Source organism: Notolabrus celidotus, chromosome 23, assembly GCF_009762535.1.
Source record: "Notolabrus celidotus isolate fNotCel1 chromosome 23, fNotCel1.pri, whole genome shotgun sequence".
NCBI classification, from domain to species: Eukaryota; Metazoa; Chordata; class Actinopteri; order Labriformes; family Labridae; genus Notolabrus; species Notolabrus celidotus.
In genome coordinates this window covers 4291923-4307424 of record NC_048294.1, presented here as the reverse complement: position 1 = coordinate 4307424, position 15502 = coordinate 4291923, and the positions used below count along the sequence as shown (strand labels likewise).

At 41.6% G+C, this 15502-nt stretch overlaps 1 protein-coding gene across 2 annotated transcripts in view; it reads right to left on the bottom strand.

The window, feature by feature from the left end:
• Positions 1 to 15502, bottom strand: part of shroom4 (shroom family member 4) — a 102644-nt gene that overhangs the window by 80144 nt on the left and 6998 nt on the right. The gene's annotated exons all lie outside the window — the stretch shown is intronic.

Here is a 15502-nt window from a genome sequence, read left to right as displayed (position 1 = left end):
AGAACATCTACACTGAACACGTTTAACAAACAGTAGATCTGTTACAGTATTATATATGTGTTATAACTTTTCTCCTGATATCGTGTCACCAGTACAACTGGATAATGCTAGCATGATAGTTGTGAGTACTAACAGCAGCCATGTTTGTTTGTGTTTTTAACTTTCACTATGATAATGTTTTGGTGAGGACCGCTTTTGAATCAGCCAGCGGCGCTCGTGCATGTGAGCGGGGGTGGGGGGAGGGCGTCGTTTTGGAGGAGCTCTGAGGGAGGAGGGGAGGGGTTAGAAGGAGTCCTGAGGAAATGCTACATTCAAATTCATGCTAGTTTTCCGAGACTGCCAACCCCAGCTTTAAGAAGCCTTTAATTGTTCAATTGGGGGGGCGACTGTGGCTCAGTGTTTGGAGTTGGTCGTCCATAAATTGGAAGGTTTGGGGTTTGATCCCAGCTCCGGCAGCCACATGCCAAAGTGTCCTTGGGCAACAAACTGAACCCCAAATTGCTCCCTCTGTTGTGCAAGTGATGGTCCCTTACTAAAGCAGCCTCTACCACAGATGGGTGAATGTGACAAGTAGTGTAAAAGCGCTTTTACCATTTAGTGATAAGGAAAAAGAAACACCATCCCGTTTTCGACTCTCACAGGGCGTGTCGAATCCGCTTGCCGTTTCCTTTTCCTGACTACTGTTTTTAAACGTTCTGCCCAGAACCATTCCTTGACTCGAGCCAATGTGCCTGAAGGTGTGGCTTCCCCCCTTTTTTCTACGTTATCCTGAAATTGTTGACCCATTCGCTCACGCAGTCTCTCACATAGTGTTGAACCTCCTCCCATATTTCCTTCTGAGAGAATCAGCCTCTCTGGAGTGCCTTTTTATACTCAGTCATGTTACCAACCTGTTGATCATTAACCCAATTTGTTGGGTTATGTTCCTCCAGGTGTGGTTTTTTAGCATCACACACATTTCTCAATGGTTTGGTGTCCGTGTCTGCACTCTTTTGGAATTGCGGTTGTATCAGGAGGATGCTCGAAGTGAAAATACAGGAACTCAATCTTTGTCAAGCAAATGGCACCAATTTCTGCACATATTTGTGTTTTCTTCATTGTGTCTAATGTAGGACATATTTGAAGAGAGAATTACTCCCCAGTGTCTCGTCATCCACAGCAATGTCTGGCTCTACGGTCATTATTCAACGCAGTTTCCTTCATATGTGGTTTCCTGATCCACTGAGTGGCCTCTGCTGGTTTTCACTTCTTTCTTCAAGAGCACCAGGCATCTACATGGAGTTGACCACATAACCTCCTTGAGGACACGGTTTTGCTGTGTGTCAATTCAAAGATAATGTTCCTTTGTGTAAAATCGCAAAGAATTTGGGGATGTCGTCATCTACATGAGTTAATATTTCATTAAAAGTTAAGATAAAGAAAAGGAACAAGGCTGAAAAACTGGAACTGGCTGACGGTGATCTTCAGGCACTCACTGCATCAAAGACTGACATGGCTCTGTAGTGGAGGTCGCTGCATGGGCTCAAAATCACTTAAATAACACAATTAAATCCTGCCTCCACAAATGCAGGTTAAAACTGTACCATGCAAAGAGGAAACTATATACAAACATGATCCAGACTCATGCGGTCTTGAGCGTTAACGTGGATATTTAGGTCAAAATTCCCAAACAGCAGACACAAAACCCACGGTGGGTTCCTTAAGCTGTTCTCCATCGCATCAAGATGCAACCCGAGTGTAATCTGAGAGCAACAAAAACATCAGTGGCGTGTGTGTATGTGTGTGTTGCCCCCCCAGTGAGCGTCGCACAAAAACAATAACAACTGCAGCAGCCGCGGGTCAGGACTTTACACACCCAAAAACACACACACACTCATTTATCTGCATTATTTAACCCTTTCTTTATTACATTAACACATGCTGCAGTGATCTAAAACACTGTGTGAGTTTTTGAGGGTCACTGTACTGATGTAGCTTCACACACACACACAGAGAAACACACACAGAGGTTGTTATTGTAGTGTGTGTGTGAGCCTGCAGACGTAGCCTAAAAGAAACAGCTAAAGGCTCCACAGATCAGAGATAGAGACATTCCTGCCCCACCCCAAAACACACACTAACACCCACACCCACACCCACACACACACACACTCCTGCATGTTCCTTCTATCAGCTTTTAGGTCCTGAATCTGTTTCAGCTTCTACTGCTTAGCACAAAAACGCTCACTGTGATAACACCGTCCCATCATTTCTTTATGTTAACGTTTCTCTCTCTCTTTTTCTCTCTCTCATACAATGTCAATGTCTCTCTCTCCCTCCCAAATTTTAAGCTAGCCCAGTAATCTTCTGGTTACAACTTGAAGTTTTTTAGCTTAAGTGACTCTCCAGGAAAGTAAGAAGTAGCTACATCAGTTAATTACTAGCGATGATACAAATTAAACCGTTCAAATATCTGCGTTAAATTTCAGATCACTTGTCCCTAACATTACCAACTTTTAAATTCAAGTCTTTTATCTTATGTCTTATTTTTATACATTTTTTTATTAGTGTTTTTAAGTATTTTTTAAGTGTTTCATGTTCCGTGTGTTTGAACCTAAAATCTGAACCCCATGCAGAAGGAAGTGTTAAAAACTGCAGTTCATCGAGCGTCCACTAGAGGCTGGCTGCAGAAACACCGGACACCACATACACACCCATTCAAGGAAGACGATCTTTACAGCAGAAATAAACATGTTTACAGCCTGGTACAAAAAAATGAGTTTAGGTCTGAATAGCTAACTTCTCTATTGGCACACACTATACGGGTTGAATTTTTTAGAACTCAGTATTTTCGAAGATATTAAACTTACGAATTCTGCCCAAATAAGGGCAAAGGCCCGCCTCTTTACCTCACACTAGCTCGGACGAAGCTAGGTTGAGTTCAGAATTCCCAATATTGGCTTCAAAACAGCGCTTCAGAAACAGATGGGTGACGTCATAGATACTACGTTTATTTATTATACAGTCTATGACATTAACTCAATTTGTTGGGGGATGTTCCTTCAGGTGCTTTTGTCCCGCATTACACACCTTTCTCAATGCATTGCTGTCCATGTCCTAGCATTTTTGGAATTGCATTTGTACCAGGAGGGTGGTCCAAGTGAAAATCAAGCTACGTGGCTTCCCCCCTTTTTCGGACAAGTTTTGCTTCTTTCTTCAAGAGCACCTGACTTCTACCTGGAGATTACCAGAGTTTGGGGATGTCATCACCTACGGGAGTTTCAATATCATTAAAAGATTCAGAGAGTCTGGAGAAAAGAACTGAAAACTAGAACTGGCTGACAGTGACCTTCAGGCATCAAAAACTGACATGGCTCTGAAGTGGAAGTCGCTGCATGTGCTCAAAATCGCTTCCATAACACAGTTCTTATACAGTCTATGGTTTTAACTTATTTTACCACAACACTTTATTGTTTTTTAAATGTAAATATAAATAAAGTGGATAGGAATACCCATCGGATAAAAGACCCAGTTTTCCAATCAGCTCTTAAGAAAAGGACAAAATGTGGACATCAACGAATGTCTCCAAATAAAATCTAAAGTACTGTCAGAGTTAAACTGATAGATATACCATGACTCAGCTAAATATTCAGTTTTCTGTTACAGAAAAACAGTAAATAGCAACATTTGAGAAGCAGGTGGTTGTAATTTTCTGGTATTTTCCTTCATCAATGACTTAATTTGATGAAATGATCACAAAACGAAGAACACAAATTCCCTTTTCCATCCTGCTCTTAATGTAAAAACTCAGAGTCATGAATACGCTCATTCTTTCAGTCTCGCTCATCAATATGCTCCATTGTGTAGCATGTTCAACACAACATATGTTTTTGGTTAGTTAGGACAGTGAGTGGAGCGAGTCAGGGCAGAGGACACACACACACACACACACACACACACACACACACACAGAGTAGAGACAATAGCATCTCTATCTGATGGCATCCTCATCTACCCCCCGCTGAGCAGATTGCTACTGGAGGCTACCTTTACAGGAATGCAGGGAGTATCACACACACACACACACACACACACACACACACACACACACACACACACACACACACACACACACACACACACACACTGTGTTTACCAACCCGGGACATTTGGTTGCATACCTTCGACCACATGTCAAAACATTCTTTGTAAAATCCCTGGATTTCTCTGAGCGTCAACAGAAGGACCAGAGAGACAGATTATCGTCTCCATCTTTGTTGCCTCTTCGGAGCGAAATCAAACGGCGGGCCGGCTCGCCGTGTTTTCAAACAAACTCTGCTCCCTGCAAGAAACCCGGTCCTGATGTCCAACAGAAGAAGAAGGACCAGAGGAAGGAAAACCCCCTTTCAGCCACTAATAGGAAACAACAAACTCTTGTTCACAACATCCCTCATAACCACATGTAGCAGGTCTCTGTTTGAGTTTAACCGAGGTCAACTTGTGCAAGACGATGTTTCAAAATACTGCCGAGAGAAAGAAGTATCAAGTGTGTGACGCTTTAGTTTCAATAAAGGAGGACGGAGGATTGGATGAAGAGGACTATCACAGGGGATTCAAGAAAATAAACAAGTCCAAAATCAAGATCTTCCTAAAGTTATATCAGGATCTCAGTGTTTGCCCCACCTAAGTTGCCCAAGGACAGTGCCGACCATTTGTCACCTCTTTAAAGCTCACTGTATTGAAAACTGACTTCCCTCTGTAGTGGAGGTCACTGCATGGGCTCCAAATCGCTTCCATAACACAGTTCACCCTTGCATCCGAAATGCAGGTTAGACTTAATCAAGATTAAACCAGGATCTCAGTGTTTCCAAGACAAAGGGGATACCCGGGAGGGCCACCTGAGTACATTTCAGTTGCCCAAGAACAATGCCGACCACTACAACGAAACACCAAGGCCCTCAGGCAGCACTGCATTCAAAACTGGCATGGCTCTGTAGTGGAGGTCACTGCATGGGCTCAAAATAACTAATCAAGATTGGATCTCAGTGTTTCCAAGACATAGACGATACCCGGGAGGGCCACCTGAGTATATTTCAGCTGCCCAAGAACAATGCCGACCACTACACCGCAACACCAAGGCCCTCAGGCAGCACTGCATTCAAAACTGGCATGGCTCTGTAGTGGAGGTCACGGCATAGGCTTGAAATTACACCCAAAACACAGTTCATGACTGTATTCGAAATGCAGGTTAAAACTGTACCATGCAAAGAGGAAACCATGCAAGAACATGATCCAGAAATGCCCGCGACTTCCTCACCCGAACTAGTCCAGATTAAATCAGGATCTCAGTGTTTCCCCGATGTAGACGATACCTGGGAGAGTCACCTGAGTATATTTCAGCTGCCCAAGAACAATGCCAACCATTTGAACACCCCTTTATACGTCACTGTATTAGAAATGGACATGACTCCCCGAGGTAGACGATACCGGGGAGGGCCACCTGAGTATATTTTCAGTTGCCCAAGAACAATGCCGACCATTACAACAAAACACCAAGGCCCTCAGGCAGCACTGCATTCAAAACTGGCATGGCTCTGTAGTGGAGGTCCCTGCATGGGCTCAAAATAACTAATCAAGATTAGATCTCAGTGTTTCCAAGACATAGAGGATACCCGGGAGGGCCACCTGAGTATATTTCAGCTGCCCAAGAACAGAGCCGACCACTACACCGCAACACCAAGGCCCTCAGGCAGCACTGCATTCAAAACTGACATGGCCCTGTAGTGGATGTCACTGCATAGGCTTGAAATTACGCCCATAACACAGTTTATGACTGTATCCGAAATGAAGGATAAAGCTGTACCATGCAAAGAGGAACATGATCCAGAAACTTCTGCGACTTCCTCACCCAGACTCATACTACGTTTAGCGTTACAGATCTTTTAGATAGCATCAATAACATCAACAACATCAATAACAAGCCTTGTACCACCATACCTCAAAGAACTCCTCACCCAGATAACCCCAAACCAGAATTCATGCTCTTCACATCAGAACCTCCTCCACCCTCCCAGAACCAAGCTCCGGACCATAGGAGATCGGGCCTTTTGTGCTGCTGTATCACGTCTGTGGAACTCCACCTCAGGACCCCACAGACTGTGGATTCTTGAAACATTTAAAGACCTTCCTCTTTAAAGAGGCTTTTAACATATTTTAAGTACTTCTTTTAAGAAATATCTTTTAAGGGTTTGGGTTTAATCGAGCAACAAACATGACTGTAGACAAACTATAGGAGCTCACGACTCCATCATGATGGGGGTCTATCTGCACATCTGACAGGCTCTCCTCCAGTCCACTCACACAGACTCTTGTACAACACATAGGGTTTGATGTTCATCTAGATAGGGCCTGGTCTGGTCTGAAGAGGTCTGGTGGGAAAACCCTCAAACCAGACATTTGAAGTGAGCGACTGGAATCCATCAAAACAACTGTGTCATTAATGCATTTTAAAAAGATCACCCTTGCTTCATAAATGAACAGCATTCGTTTCCACAGCTTGTTCATCATTGTGAAAACTGGGCATGGCTCTGCTGCAACCCAACGAATTCCACCAGTCGCTGCATTTCAATGAGACAAAACAAAGACTGCAGCACATTTTTCTGGTTTCCACATTGTCCCGTGGGAGTGCAGCGTTAAAATCGGGGATCAGAGTGCAGACAAAAACTGTTACAGAAACATGTCCCCTGAACAGAAACCAGCAGAGACCTCTCAGTGGATCAGAAACCCACACATGAAAGTGAACTGACAGCTCGGCAGCAGCTGCTCTGTCCGAAACAACAATGAGAGTTTTTGACAAAAGGGACGTGAAAGGTGTTTGAAAATACACGGGAATGACAACTGGATGACTTTCAGCTGATAAATTATCTTTAAAAAATGGCTGCATGTCTTTAAATGTGAGAACATATTCAAGAGACAAGCCCAGGCATGTCTACTCATCAATTAAAATGAACATACAGTCCTATTGGTTGTATTTACATGTTATTATTCCTATTATTAAACTTTATTCAATACAATTTATTCGTTATTTTTGTTTGTTTGAGGACGGATAGAAAGAAAGGATAAAATAGGAGGGTTTGGAAGAGATTAAGAAATTGGGAATTTGTCAAAATATAGATTTTCGACTTCTCTATTTCAAATTCTAGGTTATTTTAACATCTCTATAAACAAAAAAAATATTTGTTGGCGTCTAAAAACAACAAAATACCAAAGACAAAAATTTGAAGAATGGGTTCAACTGTTAATTTTTTACACGATAAAAGTAGGTTAATTTTGCAGGATATTTAATATTTAGCGTACATATGTTATATTTACTATATTGAATTATATTTTATTTCATTTTATATTATTATATTTTCACCTTATTATTATTATTGTTATTTCATTTTATATTCACTTTATCATTATTATTATTATTATTATTATTATTATTATTATTATTATTATTATTATTATTATATTATTCTGTTTTATATTCACTTTATCATTATTATTATAATTATTTAATTATTATTATTATTATTTATTTTATTTTTTTATTTTTTTACTATGTAAGAACATTGTCACATTTAATGTCCCGTGTTGTTAGCTGCTGGAACAAACACATTTTCCCCAATAAGAGATCAATAAAGTCTCTATCTATCTATCTAAACTCAGTATTATTGTATCATCTGCATAGACATAGAACATACACATTAGGTGTTTTTCTGGGAAGTGTTTAAAGTTCATCTTCAAAGCCTTTCTCTGCTAAAATTGAAACATAGTTACTTAAAAGTAAATATACAAAGCTTTTCTTTACATCGTCCACGTAACTTGCTCTTTATTTCCCTCTCTGTATTCCCATGGATTAACAACAGTAGCCTTAAGTTTCAGTCAGACTATGCTATCTTTTTCTCTGTTACGATGGTCACTGCATCAGATCAGGCGATCACAGAGCCATAAATCCTACGTTGAAGTATTCAACCGATGATCACGACGACTCAATGACGTAAGAAGGGAGAGGGTTTGAAATAGAATGAACAAACAATGACGCCTGAAGCAGTGAGTGTGATACTAGCTGTGTTGTGTTCTGATGCGTCCTTGGGTCACGAGAAGAGGACGGTATGAACTGTCAATGCTTCAAATAGTAAAAATAGCATGTCTTTTAGCCTGTAGCGGTCGTAAGAAATGTAGCTAACTCCATTGTTCTTCTTTGGCTTTGTTTTTTTGTGCTTGTGACTTCGAGTGTTCTGTGCTCTCATTGGTCGACATCTCTGACGTAAAGAAACACATCGTTAAAAGGCAGAAAGAAAAATTTAACATTCTAGACTCTGTCGGGAGTCGTCCCAGGTGTTAAAATGTTGAAATGTTAAAATGTTGAAATGTTAAAATAATAAAATGTTAAAATATTAAAATGTTACAATGTTGAAATGTTAAAATGTCAAAATGTTGAAATGTTGAAATGTTGAAATGTTAAAATGTTAAAACGTTGAAATGTTGAAATTTTAAATGTCAAAATAATAAAATGTTAAAATGTCAAAATGTCAAAATATTGAAATGTTAAAATGTAAAAATGTTAAAATGTTAAAATGTTGAAATGTTAAAATGTTAATGTTAAAATGTTAAAACGTTGAAATGTTGAAATTTTAAATGTTGAAATGTTGAAATGTTGAAATGTTAAAATAATGAAATGTTAAAATGTCAAAATGTTGAAATGTTAAAATGTTAAAATGAAAATGTTCATGTAATTACAAAGACCATTTAATGTCTGAAGGTCTGACCCAATGAGTCACTTAATGGCTAACTAGTTATAAAAGCAAGTGACTGACTATCTAGTTTATCTTATCAAACTTCAAACTCAGAGTTTTTTTCAGCTAATCACAGAAAATAAAGTAGTCCACACACATGTACACACACACACACACACAATGCATAATATCTCCCCACACACACACTCACACACTCAGCCCACAGTGGTAATTTGTTATGCTCCAGGAGGAATGTTGACCAAATGGCTTATATCCCTCTGCTGTCTCAGTCTGGAGAAGTCACCCCTCCCCCCCTCCGGCAGCGTGGACCCCGAACACACACTCTCCCCAAAACATGGACATGCTGAGAGGGTACCTGACACATTTTAAGCTTTCTAATTCTCCAGAACTACAAGAACAAAGTGACTCCCTTCGAAGGTGCAGTGATGACAGGGAAGGAAAGTCTGTCAATCAACCAATCGGTGCATCGATTTCAAGCCTGTTGCTCATTTGTGAGTCGCAAGCAATGACGGTTTAATGAGTACAGATGTGAACATGCTAACACTGGCTGCAGAGCTAAAGAGAAAGGAAGTGCACTAAGTCAGGCTATCAAAAAGTGAAGAGCTTTTTGGCGTCTGTTGCATTGAAAGTAGGGATGGCACATGATTTGCGAATGCTTGAATATTCGTTCACATATTAAAAATCGAAGAGTTAATGTGAATATTATCTCCTTTTAAAAGGTACAGTGTTTCGTTTTCACCTGTAATACAGTATTCCCGCCAGGCGGTGGCTACAGAGCATCTTAAAGTTGTTTGCTAACCACATTAACTAACAGGAGAAGAATGCAAACTCTATTAAGAAGCAAAAGAAGAAGAAAACATTAGCAACAGTCACTGGAAATGCGTGTGTCGTGGTGTGATATTCAGAAACAGAGATAAGGGGCGCCGTTGGCCTAGCGGTCTAAGCATGTGCCCTAGAAGCTATAGTCCTCGTCGCAGAGGTCTTCGGTTCGATTCCAGCCTCAACAATTTACTGCGTGTCTTCCCCCACTCTCCACTCCCCATATTTCCTGTCTATCTTCAGCTGTCCTGACCATTAAAGGCCAAAATGCCCAAAAATATAACTTTAAAAAATTAAAATATTTTTTTAGTGGCTGGGAGGTGTAGTTAAATGTTTATTTTATCAAATTTTTATTGAACATGTTTTATATATATATTGAGAAAAATTATATAGCAATAATTATCGTTATTGAATTATCGCCCAGCCCTACTTACAAGTTAAATCTTCCAGTCAGGCTGGATTAGGTAGATTTCTATGGGTAGTTAATGGTAGGTACCTCTGTCTAATGTTGGGTGGCAACCATAGGCAGTATCTGTGACATCACCCGTCTGTTCCTGAGCGCTGTTTTGAAGCCAATCGTCGGTGGCAGCCATATTGGAAATGCTGAACTCAACCAAACTTAGTGTGAGGTAAAGAGGCGGGGTTTGAGCCTCCTAGCCAACGGCTATGTGTTCCTGCCTGTCAGTCAAGACAGTCATGTCCTTATTTGGGCAAAAACTCGTAATCTTAATATGTTCTGAACCGTCACGTTAGAAAAAAAATTCACCCATCCATACAGTGTGTGCCGATCGAGAAATTAGAGACGTAGACCGAAGCTGTTTTTTGAACCAGGCTGTAAACATGTTTATTAATGCTGCAAAGATCGTCTTTTTTGAATGGATGTGTATGTGGTTTCTGGTGTTTCTGCAGCCAGCCTCTAGTGGATTCTTGTTGAATTGCAGTTTATAACTCTTCCGCATTTAAGGCACATTAGCGCCCCCCTCCCTTCCTAGTGGTTGGTGGGTGTAATTACAGGTTTAAATATATTGAATTCGTATCGAACATTTGTTATATTTATATTGAGAAAAATGATATCGCGATAATTATCGTTATTGATTATCGCCCAGCCCTACTTACAGTATGTCTTTAGAGTTATCTCACACACACACACATATACTCGTCCCTCTCTCCTGGAGGTGAGAACATTATGACTGTACTCAGCTGTGGTCCTCCTGCAGACACAATCAACCTCTGTGTGGAGGCTGAGGGAACCCGTCGCCTTCCCTAAAACACATTAAACACTCGTGTCTTTCATGCACACACATGCATATATATATCACACATGTCAACTTTAAATTCATTCTACGTGTCTGGCTTTCCGTCTTTCCTTCAAGGTCTCAACACTTAATCATTAAACACTTCGCGAGCCGGTCCGGCTCTCAGCGCCTCGGCTGCTTTATTGTGTGTGTTTTAACTCGCCACTGGTCACAAAACAGCCATAGAGCACAGTTTGATTTTTATCTCCTGTAGCAGTCCCAGTCACATTTTCCCAGGGGCTGTGTTACTGTGTGTGACTTAGTGTGTGTGTGTGTGTGTGTGTGTGTGTTTCCAGATGACTGAGCCAGGCTTTTCCATTCCCTGCTGTGGTCAATGTAGAAGTAGCCAACATTTACACCGCCGCTGCTGCTGCTAATGCTGCTGGGACTTTTCTACCGAGTGGGCGAAGGAGTGAAGGAAAAGACTGAGGGAGCAGAGGTTGCATGTCATTCGGCCTACTTATGCACCGGACTGGACTGAACACACACACACACACACACACACACTCACAGAGTCAGACAGACGGACCACCCCCAGCAGAACACACACCAGTAATTACTCGCAGTAATTCAAAGGCACCCTCCTCGGTTCTAGCAGCTCACCGCCTGCAGCGTGAAACCGTGAGAAGAGGTCGGGAGGAAACGTCGGCCCCCGCGACTTTATCGCACAAGTGGAGGTCACGTCGGAATCTGAAGGCACACACTAAATCTGGAAACAAAGCTCCCGGACTCTGAGAAAACACACCTGATATTAAAAAATGACCTCTCTGAGCTCTGCAGGAATAACAACGGACCACACAAGACATCGTTCTGCACATCTGTCAACTAACACAAATGTTCCAGTACAAGTTTTAAACAAGACTTTAAAAGCAGCAGCTCTGACTATAACTCACTCATGTTTGCCTGATTCAGAGAATGAAAGATGGAGGACTTACAGTTCATAACACAGCTTGGTGAATCTTCAAGGAAACACTGATCGAGATTTGTTTGACATTTCTCTGAGGTCTGATTGGAAAGCTCGGTTCCTTTTAGAAGCTCCATGCAAGGTGAACCAACCACAGCTCAGCTCGCAGCCCCCGACACCTTATTTTAAACTTTAAGCTACTTAACTCGGCATTCTAGCTAGTTTGGAGATAACTTGGAGCACATAAAATATAAAACAACTCAGAAGTAGTTAAACTTTCGTCAGTGTCAGCTCAGCTTGCAGCCCCCAACACCTTATTTTTTAATTAAAGCTACCTTAATCGTATCTAGCTAGTTTGGATAGGATAATTTGCTTGTGGAGATGGGTGCCCGTAAAAATAAAACAACTCAGTAATAGTTCAACTTTCATCAGTGGTAGCTCAGCTTGGAGCCCCTGACACCTTTTTTTTTTAAGTTTAAGCTACTTAGCTCAGCATTCTAAAAAAATTGGAGGGGAACAGACCTTTGCAGACCTTGACAGATTGAAATATTAAATCAACTCAGCAACAGTTAGATTTTATTTGTGGCAGCTCAGCTGGTAGCCCCAGACACCACATTTTAAACTTTAGGCTACTTAACTCAGGGATCTAGTTAGTTTGGAGAGGAACAGACCTTTGCAGAAAACTTGGTGGCTATAAAAAATAAAACAACTCGGCATTAGTTAAACTTTTGTCAGTGGCAGCTCAGCTTGCAGCCCCCGGCACCTTATTTTTAAGTTAAAGCTACCGTAATTGTTATCTAGCTAGTTTGGAGAGGAAAAATAATTTGCTTGTGGAGATGGGTGCCCGTAAAAATAAATCAACTCAGTAATAGTTCAACTTTCGTCAGTGGTAGCTCAACTTGCAGCCCCCGACACCTTATTTTTAACTTTAAGCTACTTAGCTCAGCATTCAAAAAAAAATTGGAGGGGAACAGACCTTTGCAGATAGCTTTTGACCCATTAAAAATTAAAACAACTCCGTAATAGTCAAACTTTCATAAGTGGCAGCTCAGCTTGCAGCCCCCGACACCTTTATTTAAACTTAAAGCTAGGGTCAGTAGTCACGGAAAACTAGCATGAATTTGAATGCAGCATTTCCTCAGGACTCCGTTTAACCCCTCCCCTCGGAGCTTCTCCAAAACGACGCCCCCCCCCCGCTCACACGTACGAGCGCCGCTGATTCACGATCATATGATCGTGACTGATTCAAAACCGGTCCTCAGCACATCGTTTATATTTTGCACTACGTCAACTCATGTCTCACTCAGCGGTAAGAAAACACCAAAACATTCTCATAGTGAAAGTTAAAAACACAAACAAACATGAAATGTACGCTTTGCAGGAGGCGGGCAGAACGGCAGGACGGGATTTGATTGGTTTCCTAATTTGGCTCCTGATGGCAGGGATTGGTTGGTGTTTTCGCAGGTTTACTCCGGCTGTAGATAGCAGCTTTTTTTCCCGCTCTTTTTTAAGAACACATTATGTATTGATTGCCATCAGGACGTAAAGATCATTTTAACCTGTATGACAAAAAGTGGATCCAAATCTGACTACCAACACCAGCATTAAGGCTAGTTGATTCAGCATTCTGGCTAGTTAGGAAAGAAACAGAAACAGAAACAGAAACATAACTTGGTTCCCATTAGAAATACATCAACTCAGCAATGGTTCAACTTGTTTCAGTGGCAGCTCAGCTCTCAGCCCCATCTGTGCCCGCCAAAGCAGGACACTGTTGTTGTTCACCATAATCATAAAATGAATGAATGGCAAATCAGTTCTTCTTTGCTGCTTTAAAACAGTAGCTACCAATGATGGCCATGAAACCTGCTTATCCCACGTTCTGGCCTTCATGATGGCATTTTCAGTCGGGAAAGCATGATAGAAGAATACAAGCATCTTAAATCAAGTTAAGGTCAGGGTCGCGGCAGCTCAGCTCTCAGCCCTTCCTCATGCTGTAATCTGTAACAGAAGCGTCTGAGAGTTACAGACCTGCTTAGTGTCAATGAAAGCTATTAAATCATGAAGCATCAGAAAATTAAAATCAGCCTTCTCACAGTCACTTCACTGGAGAGCAGGTCTCAGTCTTAGACTCTGAAGCCATCTGAAGTGGTTTTATTCATCCGTCAGCACTCGGGTATTTCCACCTCCCAGTGAATGAAGTGACAGGGAGATGAACAGAGGCAGGGAACCCCTCGGGAACCCCTTTTAGCACCCCCTTTGGGAACCTTTTGACCTCCTACTTGCAGAGAACTCAACCCCTGCATTACCTTATAATACGGGGCTTTTTATGCACGGACAGCTGACAAACATCAACCAGCGCCGGATATTTGCTTAAGCTGTGCACAATAACTTGCAGAAAAAGAAACTTGTGGGAGTTTTGGGAAGGACTGGACTGAATACTGGAACCCAGAGACATGGCAGCCCAGCACATGAATGAATAAACTAACCACAAGAGCAGTTTTGCTGGAGCTGAGGTGTTGCAACAACCACATGCTTAAGAAACAGATTCCTTGAGTCAGTTTGAATGGGAAAATATGTTAATTTTAGGGGTGTAACGATTCATCTACTACATCGATGTATCGATTTATATTCCTATGATCCGACTGCATCGATCTGTGCTCGGCAAGTTGGCCTTTCGGACGACATATATCGATCTAACATCGTTTTAAAAGGTAATAAATTGATTTTCTTGATACTAGGAAATAACGCATTGGATTTAAGCACGGCAGACTTCATACGGATGTGGGTTTTTTTGCACTTTTAATGATAAAGACGTTAAACGTTACTCAATTCAGGCTGCCTCTCTGTGACATCATCGCCACGCGCCAGCAGATGAGCGAGAAATGATCAAGCCACCGTTGCGGTCCAGTGTGAGGAAACACTTTGGCTTTTGCAAAAGACGGAGATGTTCTAAATAAGTCGCTCGCTGTTTGTAGGATATGTAAAGGTCAAGTAAAGTAACCACGGCAACACGACAAATCTATCCAACCACCTACTAAGGCGCCATGGGACTTCACACAACGCCGGCCATCCAGGCACCTCTTACAGCGTTCATCAAGGTAACATCAGCTCTGCAGAAGCCTCAGGCTTTGCCATTAATTGTTGTTTACTTGTTTGTTTAGATCCATAATTAATTTATACCTGATTCCCTTAGAAGGAGATACTGTCCAGTATCAAGGTATTTATTTCACAGTCACACTCAGGGCGTAAAATTAACTTTTTACCTCATCTGCCATTGGCTAGTGACCTCCAAAAATTTACCAACCAAATAAAAAAATCATGCCTTTGCTTTAGCTGTCTGTTCCTCTTCTTGATCGTCTCTTGCCTCTTTGTTTATCCTTTTTGTTTGTGGTGGCTTCACGCGGGGAATGTGTCGCCACATCTTCCTTGAAACGCTCTTCACGCCCATAGACTGTATAAATAATGGACGTAGTATCCGTGACGTGGACCATCTGTTTCTGAAGCGCTGTTTTGAGGCCAATCGGCAGCGGCCATATTGCTGCTGTTGAGCGATTGTGACGCAAAGAGGCGGGCTTTGAGCCTCCTAGCCAACAGCTACTCGTAATCTAAATATCTTTGAAGCTGCCACGTTGGAAAAAAATCCCCCCCCCCCCCGTACAATGTGTGCCGATCGATTAATGAGCTATCCAGACTACACTCAT